At 37.0% G+C, this 17,371-nt stretch overlaps 1 long non-coding RNA gene and 1 other non-coding gene across 2 annotated transcripts; both read left to right on the forward strand.

Annotated features, from left to right (window-relative positions):
* The first annotated feature begins 12,581 nt into the window (after window positions 1-12,581).
* On the forward strand, window positions 12,582-13,548 carry LOC113306649. The gene is made up of 2 exons (XR_003338759.1): window positions 12,582-12,982; window positions 13,161-13,548. It is a non-coding gene; the product is annotated as an uncharacterized LOC113306649 (long non-coding RNA).
* Window positions 13,549-15,556: 2,008 nt separating this feature from the next.
* On the forward strand, window positions 15,557-15,630 carry TRNAN-GUU. Its single transcript has one exon. It is a non-coding gene; the product is annotated as a tRNA-Asn (tRNA).
* The last annotated feature ends 1,741 nt before the right edge of the window (window positions 15,631-17,371 follow it).

Below are 17,371 nucleotides of genomic sequence, written 5' to 3' on the forward strand. Positions count from 1 at the left end.
ATACCAATTGCATATGAAAGGAATATTGGAACATTGTAACTTAGTTCTTTTCTGTAGTTGGAATTGGCTCATTTCTTCATGAACCTTGTTTTCCAATGTTCTGTTGACGACAAAGAGTTCAGGGACGATAACGAATTTTTCAAGAATCTTAATGTCTAGGAAACTTCTTATGAGAATTTATTCTTGTGTTTAAGAAGGATAACTAGGGTTCTGAATAACAATTATTGTGATTACACATAGCTATGTCCAATGTTTTTCATCTTGCAATATTTTTAAATTTATTTATTTAATTCTAAGTTATTTAGAAGATGATGTTGCAGTATTTAATCTTATTGGTTTTATATATTGCAAAAGTCTTATGAGATATGTGCGTTTTTACGTTTGTGAACTTTGCCGATATCTCATATATGCTCAAAAGTTAAGTTTATCATATTTTTTTTGAAAATATTGATAAAAAATAGAATGAACTTTTTGAGAAAATTCCGCAGTATTGATCTTTCCCTGATCCACTTTTATATGAAAGTACTGCATGACTCCGTAAGTTTTCTTATGTTGAGTGTTTTCGATTAAATTAATCAATAAGATCTTCTTGTAGTTAATTTATTTGAGTTTACTGGATACAAATCCATGTGATTTGTTAATGTCCAACGAAATATTTTTTTCTTGTAAAATTAAGGCCGCTCATGTTGTTCTCTTGGGAAGGACATCAAATGGGGAAGAATTCTTAAATAACTTGTGCTTAATTGTCATACCTTCGTGGGGAGGGCGGTTGTGGAATTTTGGAGTTATCTTGTATCTTTATAAACTCTTTGATGAATACACTAAGTTTCGACTATATGAAATCATCGAAACAAAGTTGATATGTTCTCTTTTACTCATGAATTATCTTTTTGAAAATTTCATTATGATCCCGTAGTTTTCGTGCCTCTGCCAATTTATATTGACAAAAAGGGAGAGAATTATTTGGTAGTTCACACTACATACATATGGTTCACGGATCATTATGTAAGGGGAAGTGGTTTTCATTATAAGATGGTAGTTATGATATATATAAAAGAAAAAAAGAAAAAAAACGGAGGACCGTTTTTCCGGAGGGGAGATTCCGGCGATGGAAGGGATTTCTAGGTTATTGGTTTTCATCTGATCGAACCATATCCTTTTGATTTCTTCTTCTCGTCTTTCATCTCCAAACCCTTTTATCATCCGTTTTGTTGTACTACCACTTTACCTGCGCTTTTGTTGCATCACTGGCTGAAGGTTTCCTCCTAGGTTTTTAGGTTTACGGGTTTCTTCTAATGCCGAGTTCAAACAACTCTCTGAACCTTTCAACATCTGATGCTAATGCTACCCCCTGTGCTAATTCTGGGAACAGAGTAGGTCTGTTTCATTGTCCCTTTAAGGGTTTGGATGGGTGTAAAAATGGTGTTGGTGGGAAAGGATTACAGAAGGTGTCCCTGTTCAATCATCTGAAGAATCTCCATTACAAACGAGAAGGGGAAACTGATAGATGCCGAGAGAGAGTACGCAACTGATGTGACGTTTACCAGGATTGGGGGTCTACATTGCGGCATCTTGGGAGTTGGATTTGTACTCATTGTATGCACATCTACACATCAGGTAAGAAATGCTCTCATCTGGAATCGTATGAACTTTCTCCTCTTCTTGCTTCAATCTACGACATTGCTGCTCATGCCAGACCGATTGCCCCGCCTGAAGTTATAGATGAAGTTGCTACACCAACCCTGTGTGTTGAGTTATTGAACACAGTGTTTATAGCTCAGATACCCACCATTTCGAGCATTCCATCTAAGTGCAGACTGCATTTTGCACGGACCTTCAAGGATGTTTTGCAGAGAGTAGTTGCCATGCCTGGGGAACTGGCATCTTGGATTCAACTCCTTCATTTTCCTGTTTGCACCCTCCATGTCGCTGATTCTGATTGGAAAAACTAGCACGCGGAAGAAGCTACAGATCAAGTCTGTTAACCGTGCTCTACGTCTTTGGACCGAGCCCAATGGTTGTGCGGTGTTGATTCAAGAAGTTCTTAATATGAATGACGAGAGGAAGAAGGCGCTCGAAGAAATAAGTAAGAAGGATAAAAAGGAGAACCAAGAGGCCACCAATTTGCGTTTGTGTAGAGATAAACTCAGAAATGGGTTATATGCAGCTACTATACGCACCCTTACCTCTAGTGGAGTCGCACCTAATAACGAAGACACCTTAGCTGAACTTCAATGCAAGCATCCCCCTGCTGGTTTGCCAGTTATTCCATCTTCTCCACCTTCCCAAACTGCCATGGTAACTTCGACGGAGTTGGTGCTCGGCAGATTGAAGAGTTTTCCTAAAGGGACCTCATGTGGAAGAGATGGATTTCGTGCGCAACACCTCCTCGATGCTCTGAGTGGGGATGCTGTTGTTTTATCAGATGAATTAATCGCATCTATTACGGATGTGGTTAACTTATGGTTGGGAGGCTCTTGTCCATCTGCTTTGGGAGATTTTGTGGCTAGTGCTCCTCTCCCTCCACTTACCAAACCGAGTGGTGGTTTGCGTCTGATTGCAGTGGGCCCAATTTGGAGAAAGCTTGTATCTAAGTACGCTGCTTCCTTCGTTGGCCAAGAGATGATCTCTTACCTGGCTGATTTCCAGTTTGGAGTAGGTGCTAAAAATGATGGAGATGCGATTTTACATGCTGTTAATCATGTGCTAGAAGAGAAAGGGAATCAGGATAATCTTTCCATGTTGTTGGTGGACTTTTCTAATGCATTCAATCTCATCGATAGAACTGAAATGATTGACGAGGTACGTAATTTATATCCCTCTATATCTCGTTGGGTTGAATTTTGCTATGCTTCACCAGCACGCCTCTACTACATGGATCATGTACTTTCTTCTTCTCAAGGGGTACAACAAGGTGATCCCCTTGGACCGCTTTTGCTTGCTCTTACTCTTCACCCACTAATATTGAGTATTTCCAAACGATGTGAGCTATAACTGCAAGCCTAGTACCTTGATGATGGTACGGTGATTGGTGACACTTTGATGGTCGTCAAAGCTCTTCAGATCATTCAAGATGAAGGTGCCGCTAGGGGGCTTTTTCTGAACATCGAGAAAACAGAGTTATTCTTTCCTTATCCTGATCCCAGAGCATCCACAATAGGTGTTTTCCCGCCGGACATTAGCAGGACAGAAAATGGGGTTAAACTACTTGGATCTCCCGTCAGTCTTGATGCCCAATTTAATGCTAATATGGTTGTGAAGAGAGTGTATAAAACAGTGGAACTTGTTGATGTAGTTGAGAAACTTGAAGATCCACATTATGAACTTCTTTTATTTAGGAATTGTGCTGGAGTTTCACGCCTATACTTTGCTCTTCGAACTACCATGCCGGACTACATGTATGAGGCTCAAGATTTGTTGGACGCTCGACTTTATAAGTTTCTGCGCCATGTGATTATGGGTGATGGACCTGGTTTTGGTCCCCTGCAACAGAGGTTTTCCACCTTGCCACTTAGGTTAGGAGGCCTAGGGGTTTATTCGATGCAAGATACCGTGCATTACTGCTATTTGGCATCTTGTTTACAGACCCTTGAACTCCAGTCTGTTATTTTGAGATGCACTGGCATCACTGGTTTCAGCACCAACCTCATACGAGCTGCAGATTCCTTCAACTCTATATGTAGTCATGTTTCTCCTATGTGCACTGATAGCTCTGCCATTTATTCTATGAAAACCTTGGCGTTTGTTTATTTTGATACAGTAAAGAAGGACTTGACTACCAATTTCAAGTTGTCTGAACGTGATTCGATGCTTTGGCAGAGTAATCAAATGAAGCATGGTTTGGATTTTTTAATGGCCATTCCTATTGTTGGCTTAAATTAGAAAATTGGTGCGAGGCAGTTCAGTGCGGTTATGTTACAGACTTGGGATCCCCCTTTTTGAGTTGGACAGCATGTGCCCCTTTTGCAAGAGAGAAATGGACATTTTTGGTGATCACGCCGTGCATTGTGCGAATGAGATAGGTCTAAAGTTTAGACATGATCTAGTGCGTGATACAATTGCAGACATATGTTATCGGGCTAGAGTTCCGGCACGTAAGTTCTGATTTCAACGACCATGACTCTATTTCCATTGGCTCAGTACTTGTAAGTGTATTCAGAGTTTATTTGCGAGCTTTGGAGGTCTAAACATTGATGATGCAAGCATTAGATTATGCGGACTTTTAAAGAAATAAAAATACATCTGACGAGCCATACAAACGCCAAAGAAACTGAGATGCGCACTATGTGCAACTCAGCCAGGGAAATAACCCAGCACCTCCTGCTGAACTGTCCCTTTGCAAGGGAAGTTTGGTTTGGCCTAAGTAGAAACTCCAGGTTTAGAAATGATCAAGATCTAATGGCCTGATCCATGGTTACCACCGACATGAATATCTAGGTTAGTATAATTCTGTTGTACTCTGTATCAGACAGAAGCAGGTTGTGGTTCAATCTAGTACAGATTCCGACATTGTGCACAGGTAACCGATAAGTTATGTTGTTACATTGGTATGGTCCCTTTCCATTGATCAGACCACCATAGGGCATCCCATTAAGCTCGAAATGGCCTAGTTCTGGACACAAGACCTAAAGTTTTGGAGAAGAAAATCTTCAATCCTCGAAATTGTTTCAGGAATTCCTCTCTCATAGTTGTTCCTATCACTCCTTCAGAAATGGCAAATAGATTTAGGGGTTTTGCTAGGATATTGTCTACTGCTAAGAATTCCACCAGAAAAGAGGGTTTTGGTAGGATGTTTTCTTCCACCGCTAAGAATTTCCCCAAAATTCAAAAGGATGCTCCCACGAATTACTGTCTCAGTGCACGGATTAAGGAGATCTTCCATGACGTACATTATTATGATCTTACTGATGCACAATAGGAAGAAAATTATTAATAGACATGTTGATATTGAAATGATTACTAGTTTATCTACTGGAGCGGCCATTGTTCTAATTCTTGGGAGTCTTTACGCTACTTATCAATTGGCTGGTACCCTTTTAAGGATACTCTTGAGGGGGTCGGTGATGACAGAAACCAAGGGTAGAAGGTAGGGAGGGTACCAGTACAGGTACAAGCCATGAATTTCAAGCGCTAGGCTGTGATGTGGGTATGGAACTCTAAAGCTTTCTGATGTTCTTTTAGGGACACAATGCAGTACTTACTAATTAAGAACCTGAGGTTATCATGAATTTTATGTAATGACTTTTTCTAATATTATCTGGATGCGTATGATACTATAAAAAACAATCTTGTACTTAAGGAAAAAAAAGGATCTAATGGCCTGGATCAAAAACCCTACAAGATGGGATAATAACTTTGGTTAAAGAAGGGAGAAAAGGAAGACCAACAGTTGACACACTTGAGCAATAGAACATTGCAGTATGTAAAAACTGTCACATTAAAATGCAAAAACAAATGGAACGTAAGTCATTGCTGAAGGGTTGGACAATGCTAATCAAGTTAAAACCTATCGGTTGGTCACATAAAAAGCATCAATATACCAACAATATAACCATAAAAAAGATCTTAACTGAAATCACAAAAGGTTCTCACATGATACTTGTCAACATAACTTACAGCACAACCATAAAAAGGTCTTTAACTTCCCATAAATAAGTCTAATATCTTAAATTCTTAAACTTAATAAAGATAAGCTATTTCTTCTTCCTGTTGGAAAACCACCGGTTTTACGTGAATAAAAAAAATTTATTATAAAACAGTTTTTCAAAATAATTAAAATACCTTCCAAAATTATCTCTTGGTTTTGTGGGGCAAGTTTAGCTTATATATTTTGGATTTGCACTAGGGTTTTTAATATAGAAAAAACCTCTCTCGTATCCACGGGTGTTGGGTGCTTCTTCTTCGTTTTTTATGTTTGATACGAGGGTTTTAAGTGCTAACGAGGGTTTTAAGTGCTAACGATTTGTGAGTTTTTCCGCTGCCAAGTTCTATAAGGACAAGATTTGAATGTGCTATTAAAGCTTTGTTAAGATTGTTGTATCTTGGAGGCAGATGTACCCGTAGGGCTATAGCATCATCTTTTCAGAGTGTAGCCGGGCATTCTTGTCTTAAGGACAGTATGTTGAACATGCGCCTCAATCTTCCATTACCAGTTTTTTTATTCATGATACTTAACAGGGATCCATGATTCAAGACATAGACAATCTTTTCTGACATGGGAGACGACACAAAATCTCAGATAAGTATTCATTAAACTAATTTGTTTGATATATTATCGTTTTTTAATTGTTATCCCCAACAATCTTAAGACGAGAACTTTTTCATGATAATAATTAAAATTGCAGAACTGAGTTTAATATTTAGGGAAGGACAGTATAGTTAGGTGTTGTTCGTGATTTTTTCTAAAAATAAAAAATCTGTTGAATCCAATGATGAAAAGATCCTTACAATTGGTAATTGGCACCTAAATATTGATTTAAAAGTATGTTGAGATTGGTCGTCTCTCAATTCCTTGTTAAACCCATAATATCAAACGTGTTATTATGTGATAAAGTGGAACCTAAAATTTATTCCATGCAGCTGTTTGATACATTGTCTGCGAGAAAGTTGAAACCATAAATTTAATTTGTATCGGTATCATGATATTTAATCGGTTGTCGTGAATTGAAGTGTACCTTCCTGAACCCATTCTTCCTTATGCTTATTTGGCTTGATTAGATAAGCCAATTGGAACCTGGTTATTTGCTAAGCCTTGCACTTAGTCAATTACTTTGGCAACACATACTTGGAAACCTTCCTGATATTAATTTGCTAGCATTACTTGGTTGTGGGTCTTTGCTTTCACGGGGTGTTCGATGTACAATAAACGACCTTGTGATATTGATACAAATGTATGTTTGAATATGTTTTCTAGTATGGTGGCTCGCACGATGTTGAGACCAGTAGAAAGCGGCGTGTGACTCCAGTTCAAGGGATCGGCTTTCTTGGATTTCAGCTTCTCTTAGGTCTTGGAATTCTCTTGCAGCTAAACGAATATAGAATTGTTCTGGGGGCGTCATCATTGCTGATGGACCGCAGTCAAAGGCATATCAAAAATTCGTTTTGATACTTGGGAGAAAGAGATGACAGTAACAAACTATCATCTGGTCTAGATACTACATAAGTGTATCAATGTTTGGACTTGATACGCATGCTCAAACGCTGGCAAGTGAGTAAAGGAATCAGTTGGCGTTTGCAAAATCAAGGATCCTTCTTGTTTTCCATCACTTTTATGGACTCAATTCAGGTACAAAAGGTAGAGTAATCTGTACTCTACATAGGTACGTATACAATTTTCGAAATCTATAATTTAGATTCAATATTACATAGATGGTTTAACTGAGACTACCGGATCAGTTGATATCAATGGTGATTATTTCTCTAATATTTTATTAGAATTGGGAGAATTTGCATGCTAGAATAATGCTTAGCCGCATATCAGTATGTAAGAATTCAAAGATGCTAATGGAAGTAATTGATTATGTTGCGATATTACTTCAAAGGAAAAGTTTTTAGTTTTGCAGATTTTAACCTGTCACGGACGTGGGTTAGATGTTTCTACTATAGTCTAAATATTGGAAGTAACACTCTCATTTTGGAAGCAGTTCTTATTAGGAGGGGAGACAATATATCTTACCAAGTTAAGAGATGTGCTAAAAAGTCCCAGAATTATCCTTATGAATTTTTTGGTTGATTCCAGCTTTAAATCCCTGACTTAGAGCTTGAAGAGCTGTGCTAGGTGACACGCAGGAATGCACATAAGAACAGTGTAAGGTCTAAGGTTAAGATGTATGGTTATGAACTCCTATTGTATTACTGGGACTCTGAGAGCATCTACTTATGAAGGCATTGTGGACTGTACTGCTGAGTTTGAAATATGTCCATTGATCATGTTAATGGTTTGTTAACTTTCATAGCCAATATCTGCAGCTTGCAGGTAGTCGACGATTGAACTGTTGTTGTTCAAAATATACCTTAAAGTGTGAGGCCTTTTGTAAAATTATAGCATATTCTTAATTGACTAATTTTATCACTTATCTTGGTTGTGAGTGTAATCTAGTCAGGTAAACAATTTGCGTGCAAAGATGAGGCGATGGATGTGGGAACGGGAATACTAGATTGTGCGAATCAAAGTGTGTTCTTCTCAATAATATCTTGCAAAGGTACCGCGGAGCTCTACGGTATGAGTAAGTTAATATGCAAATTTACAGTGGAACTCGTTTCAGGTACCAACCCCATCTAAAGAGATGTCTTGATTGCATTTTTATTTTGAGACTATGTGAATCTTTTCTTGAAGTAAGAATTGATAACGTAGGGTTAATAGTCCTAATACAAGTCTTGTATGTGACCTTTATAATGATACTCTTTAGAACAATAACATTCTAAATTGTGTTGAGATTTTCAACTGGACAAGAGATGAGCGTCATCTTGCCATGACTAGTTATTGTAGTTGCTGGGAATTTGCACTCATTCAAAGCAAGATCTAAGCTTTAAATAGTTTTTAAGACAAGTTTTCAAATGTGGGGGATAATATCTATGATGGAGGTTTTGGAGTTAGCAAAATTCTGTTGTCAATAGCTTTTGAAAATATGATCTCTAGGGTGTCTATCTTACTAGAGAAATCTAGATGTTTCCCCAGGTGAACCCTGTTTCGGCTCTCTTTGTATTTTTGAAGAAGAGAGGAAGTCAGTATTGAGGCTTGACTTAGAGAGTATTGTTGAAGTCGAAATTTAGCCTAATATTTTGAGACTTATAAACTCTTGTAGAGTGAGTTCTGGACAGTAGATATGTGATTATGTTCTATTTCAAGTAGGCATGGTCCAGAAAAATAAGTAATACGGAGATTACTAAGCATGTTTTCATAATTCAGTAAAATCACATTACTTTATGTATTAATTATGTGTAACCGTTTAATGATACATAACTAGATGTTGAGAAAGTATCTTTGAAAGGTTAATCAGATGTGGGACAAACTATAAGGTTTGGATAAAATGAAGTGTACCTGATGCAACCTGATTTTACACATATATTTGCATAAGCTTAGATACTAATCTTATTGATTGCCTCTATTATGGTATATCTTGTGATATGATAAACATGTTTACATCTACTAATAAATCGGTGTTGTTTAAGATTTGACAGGAAACTAATATGCGTTTGACGTGGTCTAAAGGATCAGTAGGTAATCAAAAGAAATTTTGAGGATATACTTTCTGTCTAACGTGTTTATGTGTTGTAAAACAGATGTGCATGTCCGCGTTTACCCTGGGAAATCACAGGATACTCTGACTAGAGGACCAGAGATTGGAATGCATGAGGTACATATTTAATTTCAAATATGTGACATATATTGCACTAACCTTAATTTTGAGAAAGTCGTAAAGAATGTACTAGTGAATAGTACATGTGTTTTCTATATGCTTTACAACCACCTATGAAATATGTGATATTTATGATTTGACTGAAAGACAAAGTTGATTGATATGATCTAAAGGATCGAAGTGAACCAGAAGATATTCTGAAGGAAATGGTCTTTGTCAAACTCGATGCGTTTAATATGTGTTGTAAATGTGCAGTATAAAAGGTGTATACAAATACACTAGTATCTCAAAAGAATTACTGGGATGATCTAATCAGAGACTTGCGATGCGACTTGCAATACTTGAGGTACATCTTAAATTATGTATGTGATACATATTGTACTGACCTTGAGAGATGTTGTTGTTTCAGGCTATGGAAAAATCTTAGCCTATGTGTGTACCCTCTTAAGGAGTGTCTATCTAAGGAAGTCCTTAAAACAAACATGATGAAATTGATTTTTTGAGAAATCAAAGTTTGTGCGCTTTAATTCAAGCATGAGAGGAAGCCGAATGGCTATTAAGATGCTTCTTTGAAGATATTCCTCTGTGACCGAAGCCTGTGGCCATCATTGCAGAAACTCAATTGACTATGTGAGTCTAAAGTAAATGAGCAATGATAAAGTCTAGACATACTCAGAGAAGGCTAATTCGGTAAGACAACTATACTCTTTAATGAAATAATTTTAGTTGATTCGTGAAGTCAAAAAGAGGTCTCAGTAGACATGTAAAGTCAAAAGAGAACCTCATAGACTTGGTGAAGTCAACAGAAAAATTAGTGGTCCTTTGACGAAAGGATTTTCTAGAGAAATAGTTCGTAATTATATATCGAGGGGGATGGGACTTAAGCTCATAAAATAAACTTGCCATGAAGGATACTCAACCTTGCTGATTGGAGATCCCAAGATCAAGGTTTCGAATGAGACAAAAAATTTGTGGTGGTTAAGGTAAACACTATCAGAGAATTATATTCTCTGTCCCTTCCCTATGGTGTAGATGTGATAGTGTGACTGCATGTGAAGGATGACTTTTAAAAGTCTTAATGAGTTCTATAGTTTCAATTTAAGATTGAAGTGGGGTGTAGCAGTGAACACTCTTGATGGAACTCACCTATCTGAATGAGGAAGTGGGTCGCTTCCTATGAGAATATGAGCTGATTCTCTAGAGCATTCTGAGAAACAAGATACGTCCAGGGCCAAAACGGACACAACGACATGAGCTTGGCAGCAACCTCGGAGATATCATGTATGGTTGTTATCGCGAATTACACCAAACGTTGGACAGTTCAAGACATTGCGTTCACTGGCTAACAAGTAGTTTCGGTAACCTCTCATTAAGAAAAGGTTCAAGACCTAATGGACACCTATGCCTATTCGTGATATTTCCTGTTTTCAGTGTTTTATCGTATTTTCATTCATGTGGGGGATTGTTGGAAAACCACCGGTTTTATGTGAATAAAGTTTTTTTATTATAAAATGGTTTTTCAAAATAATTAAAATACCTTCCAAAATTATCTCTTGGTTTTGTGGGGTAAGTTTAGCTTATATATTTTGGATTTGCACTAGGGTTTTGAATATAGAAAAAACCTCTCTCGTATCCACGGGTGTTGGGTGCTTCTTCTTCGTTTTCTATGTTTGATACGAGGGTTTTAAGTGCTAACGAGGGTTTTAAGTGCTAACGATTTGTGAGTTTTTCCGCTGCCAAGTTCTAGAAGGACAAGATTTGAATGTGTTATTCAAGTTTTGTTAAGATTGTTGTATCTTGGAGGCAGATGTACCCGTAGGGCTATAGCATCATCTTTTCAGAGTGTAGCCGGGCATTCTTGTCTTAAGGACAGTATGTTGAACATGCGCCTCAATCTGCCATTACCAGTTTGTTTATTCATGATACTTAACAGGGATCCATGATTCAAGACATAGACAATCTTTCCTGACATGGGAGACGACACAAAATCTCAGATAAGTATTCATTAAACTAATTTGTTTGATATATTATCGTTTTTTAATTGTTATCCCCAACACTTCCTAGTGAATAAATTATAAAGACTAAGAACCAGGATAATGGTACTTACCAAGGCTCCATAGTAAGTGACCTTTGACTTCCTGATTGCTGAAACTGCTCTTGATAGGAAACCTGATGTATGCAAGTTCAAGTTCTGGCTAAGTTCCTTGTAATGGTATTTGGAAAGGTAAATTGCCTTTGAGCATGCAAGACCCTTGAACATGTTGATTACTGAAGAATAGTCAGTCGAATCCAACATTATGATTCTCTTCTCCACTAGGTATTTCAAATCATTTTCTGTTTACTCATCAGAACTACATATGAAGTGATAGGTTGAGTGCTCTTACATACTTCCAGATCTATGAAATTGGAGAGGACACTTTCTGCAACCTTCATAGATAAGTTTATAGGTGGAATATGGAGAGTACTTCTGCCATGAATTTGGATGTCCAGAAAATGACCATCTACCCTTTTTATCTTAATTCCACGATCCTTAAGAGTAGAAAGACTATGAATTGGAATTGTCTGATTCTCTGTAATTGCTTCAACCCTACCATCTCTATAAGTGGCATAACTCCACATCAGGTCTAGGATGTTCTCTCCTTTGAATACCCACTGGAAATCGGACAATTGGTTCTACCCTAAGAAGAATAGGATGCAGTAGTTTTCCTAACTCTTCATTAACCGAAAGATTGTCATTCTTCGGAATAATTGGAACAAAAATACTGTTAAGAGCATCCAGAGGAAATTGATTTCCAACTAAACGCATATCACATCCAATTTCTCTGTAATCAACTATTCTTTCCAAAATAGAACCTATCAATCCCGATTCTCTTGATCTCAGAAGAATCTCACATACTGAAAGGCAGTCTCTAATGAGTTTATCAGAATCATAGGCATTAGAAATTACCCGTCCCAAGGAGTCCTCGTAAGCTTGAAACTGAGGATTGAGTGGCTTTAATGTTGGACGGCACTCAGCAACATTCCTGAATACACCATCAACCATTTCAGTCTTCAAGGCTGAATGAGTGACATGTAGAAGAGTGTTGTTTACCGGGCCAAGGACCAGATATTTTGGCACGGATTCTGTCTTCTTCTTCTTGACTGAGTCTCTGACTTTGACCACATCTACCAAATTGCTTCTGTGCACAGAAGTCTTGAGTGTTTGGGGGGAACATCACCGGTCCTTGTCTCTCCTGTAACGAAGTAAAAATAAAGAAAAAAAATAATCACAAATCACATCTTCTCACACTTTATCAAAAGCTCCAAAATCTATCATTGAAAAACAATAAATCACACAAGTTTAGTACTTACAGACATTTAGATGCTCCAAAAGAACTGCACTAGTATTAGCCTAAATCTGTAAATCAGAAAGAAATTTATTTTTAGTTAGGTTTAAATGGAAAATAGAAGAAGACAGAGATGGAGAAGATGAAGAAGAAGTTAATAATCTCTGAGAAAATAGATGGAGAAGATGAAGAAGAACACACCTTCACTTGATATATGCAGCTGAAGATTGAAAAAAACTGCTGTATCTAATGGAGAAGTTTATGAAGGAAAGATGCTGCTCCTCTCAAAACTCCATGGTATTAGCTGTAGAAAAACCAAATTGATTATAACTTCTTATCACTTTTAGAAATTTTACAAGTAACTTTTCATTTTCGTTTCTGTTTCTGGTTCACTCGTTTGTTTTACTCAGAATTCATATTGTTTTCCCCTCACAATTATGGAGTCTAATGTGCAATATTTCTATTTTGGTACAAGGTTTGGCTTATTGTGGCAACACTGGCGAGATATACCCTTAACAATACGTGGTCTGCAATTCCGGCTTCACTGATTTCAGGTCAATTTATTAGTTTACCGTTTTTGCTAGTAGTTGTTCCCTTCTTTCATCTCTCTTCTAAATGGTCTTTAGTCTTAAAATAACATTCAAAGTTTCAAAGTGAAGTTTACATTCTGTTAGGTTGAGGCACATAAGTAGATGCTATGTAATTTGCTCAAAACTTAAGTCAACATTTTGGCACCCATATGTTCCATTGCCACTATTATCTAAGTTCCTCCTTCCAGCCCTAGATGTATGCAACTTTAGTTATGGTACAAGTACTTTTGTATTTTACAACCTACCTCTTGTGAATGATGTTTTTTTTTTCCTTCTCATGTGCCGATTTGCTGGCTTGGGTCCCAAGTTGCCCAAAGAACTGTATTTATGTTATGACTAACCAACTTTGAGTCAAAATATGTTTGATTACCTTTCGTGATGTACTTAACGAACTTGTCAAACCGTAAGGATGGTAGAGGGCGTACAAATAGTGGTAAAGACACCGAACTTGGAAATTTCATTTATAGACTATTGAAAGCATGGCAACCATAGGGAAATATTAAGCTCTTGGCCTAAAGCAAAGCAAAGTGTGTATCTGAGCCCCTCTAAATAGGAGAAAGAATGATGTACACGGAAGAACAATGGTAGATTATTTAGATGTTCACCATTCATTTCTGTGGTAGTTTTTTTATAAACATAACCAAGCTGAATGACTGTTTTTATGATCGAGGAATATGTGGTGGTGTTTCCAAAACTCAATTACTTCCTACTGCATTAGCCTGGGAGAAGTTGCAGGAAGAGAACCAGAAAAGCCATGCTTCACAAAAGACTGCTAGATATGGAAAGACAGAAAAATAACACTAGAAGACATGATCAGACTTCCTCTAGCGCCTGTCAGAAGGTGACTTGTAAAAGACCTCTCTCTGTGAATTACTAGCATACTTAAATTCCGTTCTACCAAAATCAAAAAAAAAGCAATAGTTGGATAAGTAAAAACTTAATGGTTATTGTTGACAGGATAAGCCTGGTAAAGGCATATATCCTAAAATTAGCTAGAATTTAGCTTTTTAGTTCCATCACCTGTATCTTTATGAAGCCTAAGTTTAATACAAAGGCAATATATCCTAAAATGGAGGGTTAGCTAAATGAACAAACGGTTGAAACATGGGACAGGATGAGCATTGTAAAGATTTAGATCACATAGTGTCCTTTTCTCTCATAATGAAGTTGTACGATGTTATTTATTGTCTCATTTTGAATATTGCTATTTGCATTGTATTACTGTAAAGAAATATTAATTACCAATACTAAACAGTATATTGAAATTGTTGCTCAATGTGTCATTGTGAGAATGTTGTACTGAACCAAGGATATTGTAGTGTTGAAAATGTTCCAAAATTGACCTGGCATCTTGTTATGCAGGATCCTATGTACGATTGATATTTATAAACCAGTAATCCAGGTCACCTTGTCGCCGTCTTTGAAAACGTAGCTCTGATAGATATAGAATACGTACATTTTTCAGGCGTGTTGTATGTTTCTTGAATGGTAGTCTTTTTGGTTAGATAATTATTTCCCTCGTAATGATAGAATTAATCCTATGCATAACTGTGATCTGTGACAGGAGTAATTTACTCCGCTTGGCATGTTCTGGCAAGACATGAAGCTGACCAACTCTCAAACAATATGATGTTTATTTTTTACAGTTTTGCAAATAGTTCTTATGCAGTTTCCTGGCGTGCCTGATCTTCCAAATATGACAACACAATTCGAAAGTGTTTACCGTGGTTTCGCTGATTTTAAGCTGAATCCAGTTTTCAATTTCAATAGTTGTGTGATTTTTCATTTATCCTTCTGAAAATACCAACTGATTAGTCTTTAGTCTAAAATATTACACAAACATGTGAAGATTAGGTTGAGGCAGTACAAGCTAGTGTCATTTACTCAAAACTTACTAGGATGAGGCTGTTTTTTGTTCTTGTTTCTGTTTTCTGCTTGCACTGCGGTCATGGTAAAGGCTGCAGCGTTTTGTGGAAGTCAGTATTTGGTATGCTATATATGGTAAGGATCTTGAATCGAACCAATCGTGCAGCTTCTAATGCATCGTGTAAATTTACTTTTTTTCCTAAAATAGCTTTACTATAAACGCTTGTTTGGTTTGAAACCAAGTTTGACCCTTCCATTCTGTTGGACTACTATCAGAGGATTTTTCTTAGTTCGTCGCTTCTCTGCACATCTAAGGGATTAACACCTACCCCTGTTGATCTCTTTATAACCCATCTTGGTTTAAATTGTATCAACTGCCTCTCCCTGGCATTTGATACATACTATACACAATTAAGCTGGAATAGCTCAGCTGGTTAGAGCGTGTGGCTGTTAACCACAAGGTCACAGGTTCAATCCCTGTTTCTAGCGATTATTTTTTATCATTTTTTCCGAATTTGGTTCGAACCCCGTACCTCTCGCATGCAAAGCGAGCGCTCTACCATGTGAGCTACGTCCCCTTCACGTCAACTTAGCAAATTAAATTAATGTCATCATAGGATTTGCATCAAAAACCCAGTCCCAGAATACCTTCTTCTAAATCCATGTGATTTGACTATCTTTGGAAGAAGAACATGCATGGAGTAAAATTTAATATCTATAATCTACGTATCGACATATAAGTTGTGTTATAATTGCATATTTTCCGGATGAGCTAAAGGTAAATTTGTACATCCTTAAATATCACGGTGCACATTTCTCACCTTGATTTCTCACACTCGAAGATGGCTGCACATCATAGGAAAGAGACTAGAATATAACTCTAAAGTACACTTATAACCATACGTCACCCCGATCCAATGACGTCTATATGAAAGACAGTTTTCATATAACAATAAAATTTACGTACTCGTTCCGTCCCAAATTAGATGAGCTAGTTGGTTTTAAACTTTGTCCCAAATTAGATGAGCTATCTCTCTAATCAAGAGATATTTCTAAAATTTCCCTTTTAATTGATTATTGTTACTATAAGAAATATGTATAATTTGATAGTCATGTTTATATTCGTTACATAGGTGTTTTAAAATGTTTTTCAACGGTATAAAGTTTATGAAAAACCGTGGTATGGTTTAAGAGATAAATCATTTTTAAGTTTTACTATTTATTATCCATAAGGGTATAATTATAAAAAATACTTAAATATACTCTCCTTTCCTCCTTACCTTAAAAATTGTGCAAACTAAAACTAGCTCATCTAATTTGGGACGGAGGAAGTATATTATAATTTAAATTGGGTCTTACTTCTCACACCACTTTGCTTTCTGTTTTTCGCCATTGCCTAGTTCAACTCACGAGCTTGCCAAATTTTCATAGCCCAACCTATTAATTGTTTACAATTCAGTCCATTTTCATAACCTAACCTATAAGAATTGTTCAAGATTCATCCCGTACGAGTCAAATGGGATAGGTTCCCTGAATCTTTAAAATCATAATTGCAGCGAAATCAAGAAAACCCTGTTAGTTAATTGAAGACTAATTAATTATTTTCTAAAGTTAGCCGTGATATTTTAGGAAAGGGGTTTCCTAAATCGGTTATAATTCTTGGTGGCCAAGTTTGTAACCTATATAAATAGGTAATTAGGCCTTATAGAATTGTATTGTGTAGAAAACGATTAAGAGATCGGCGAGAGAGTTCTTGTATAGCTTTTAGGGCTAAAGCTAGGGTTTCATGGTGAGAGCATATTGGTGAGGAACAAGAGTCAAGGTTATCGTCTCGGGTAATTGTTGCGGTATAACCAAGGGTTTGCTGGAATTCACACGACGTTGTAATCGTTTTTCTTCATAGTGGATTTGAGTTGGTGCGGCTCAAAGTGGACGTAGAAAATATATACACGTTGTATGTATTGGTCGAACCACTATAAATCTTGTGTCTTGTGAGTTGATTTATCTTTCTCGTATTTTCATAGTTACTTGTGCTTGGTTTACTTATTATTCATCATAATATCTCAAGATCCGTTATTCCGCGGTTGTCAGTGATTCCCTAAAAAAATCTGGACAACTGGTATCAGAGCTCGGGTTAGAGCTTTAGGGTTTATCGTATTACGATTGGAGTGGGAGTTATGGGTGATAATAACGAAAGTACGGTAGCTAGGGTTAAAGTTTTTAATGGGAA

This window comes from Papaver somniferum, chromosome 8, assembly GCF_003573695.1.
Source record: "Papaver somniferum cultivar HN1 chromosome 8, ASM357369v1, whole genome shotgun sequence".
In the NCBI taxonomy this organism is placed as follows: domain Eukaryota; kingdom Viridiplantae; phylum Streptophyta; class Magnoliopsida; order Ranunculales; family Papaveraceae; genus Papaver; species Papaver somniferum.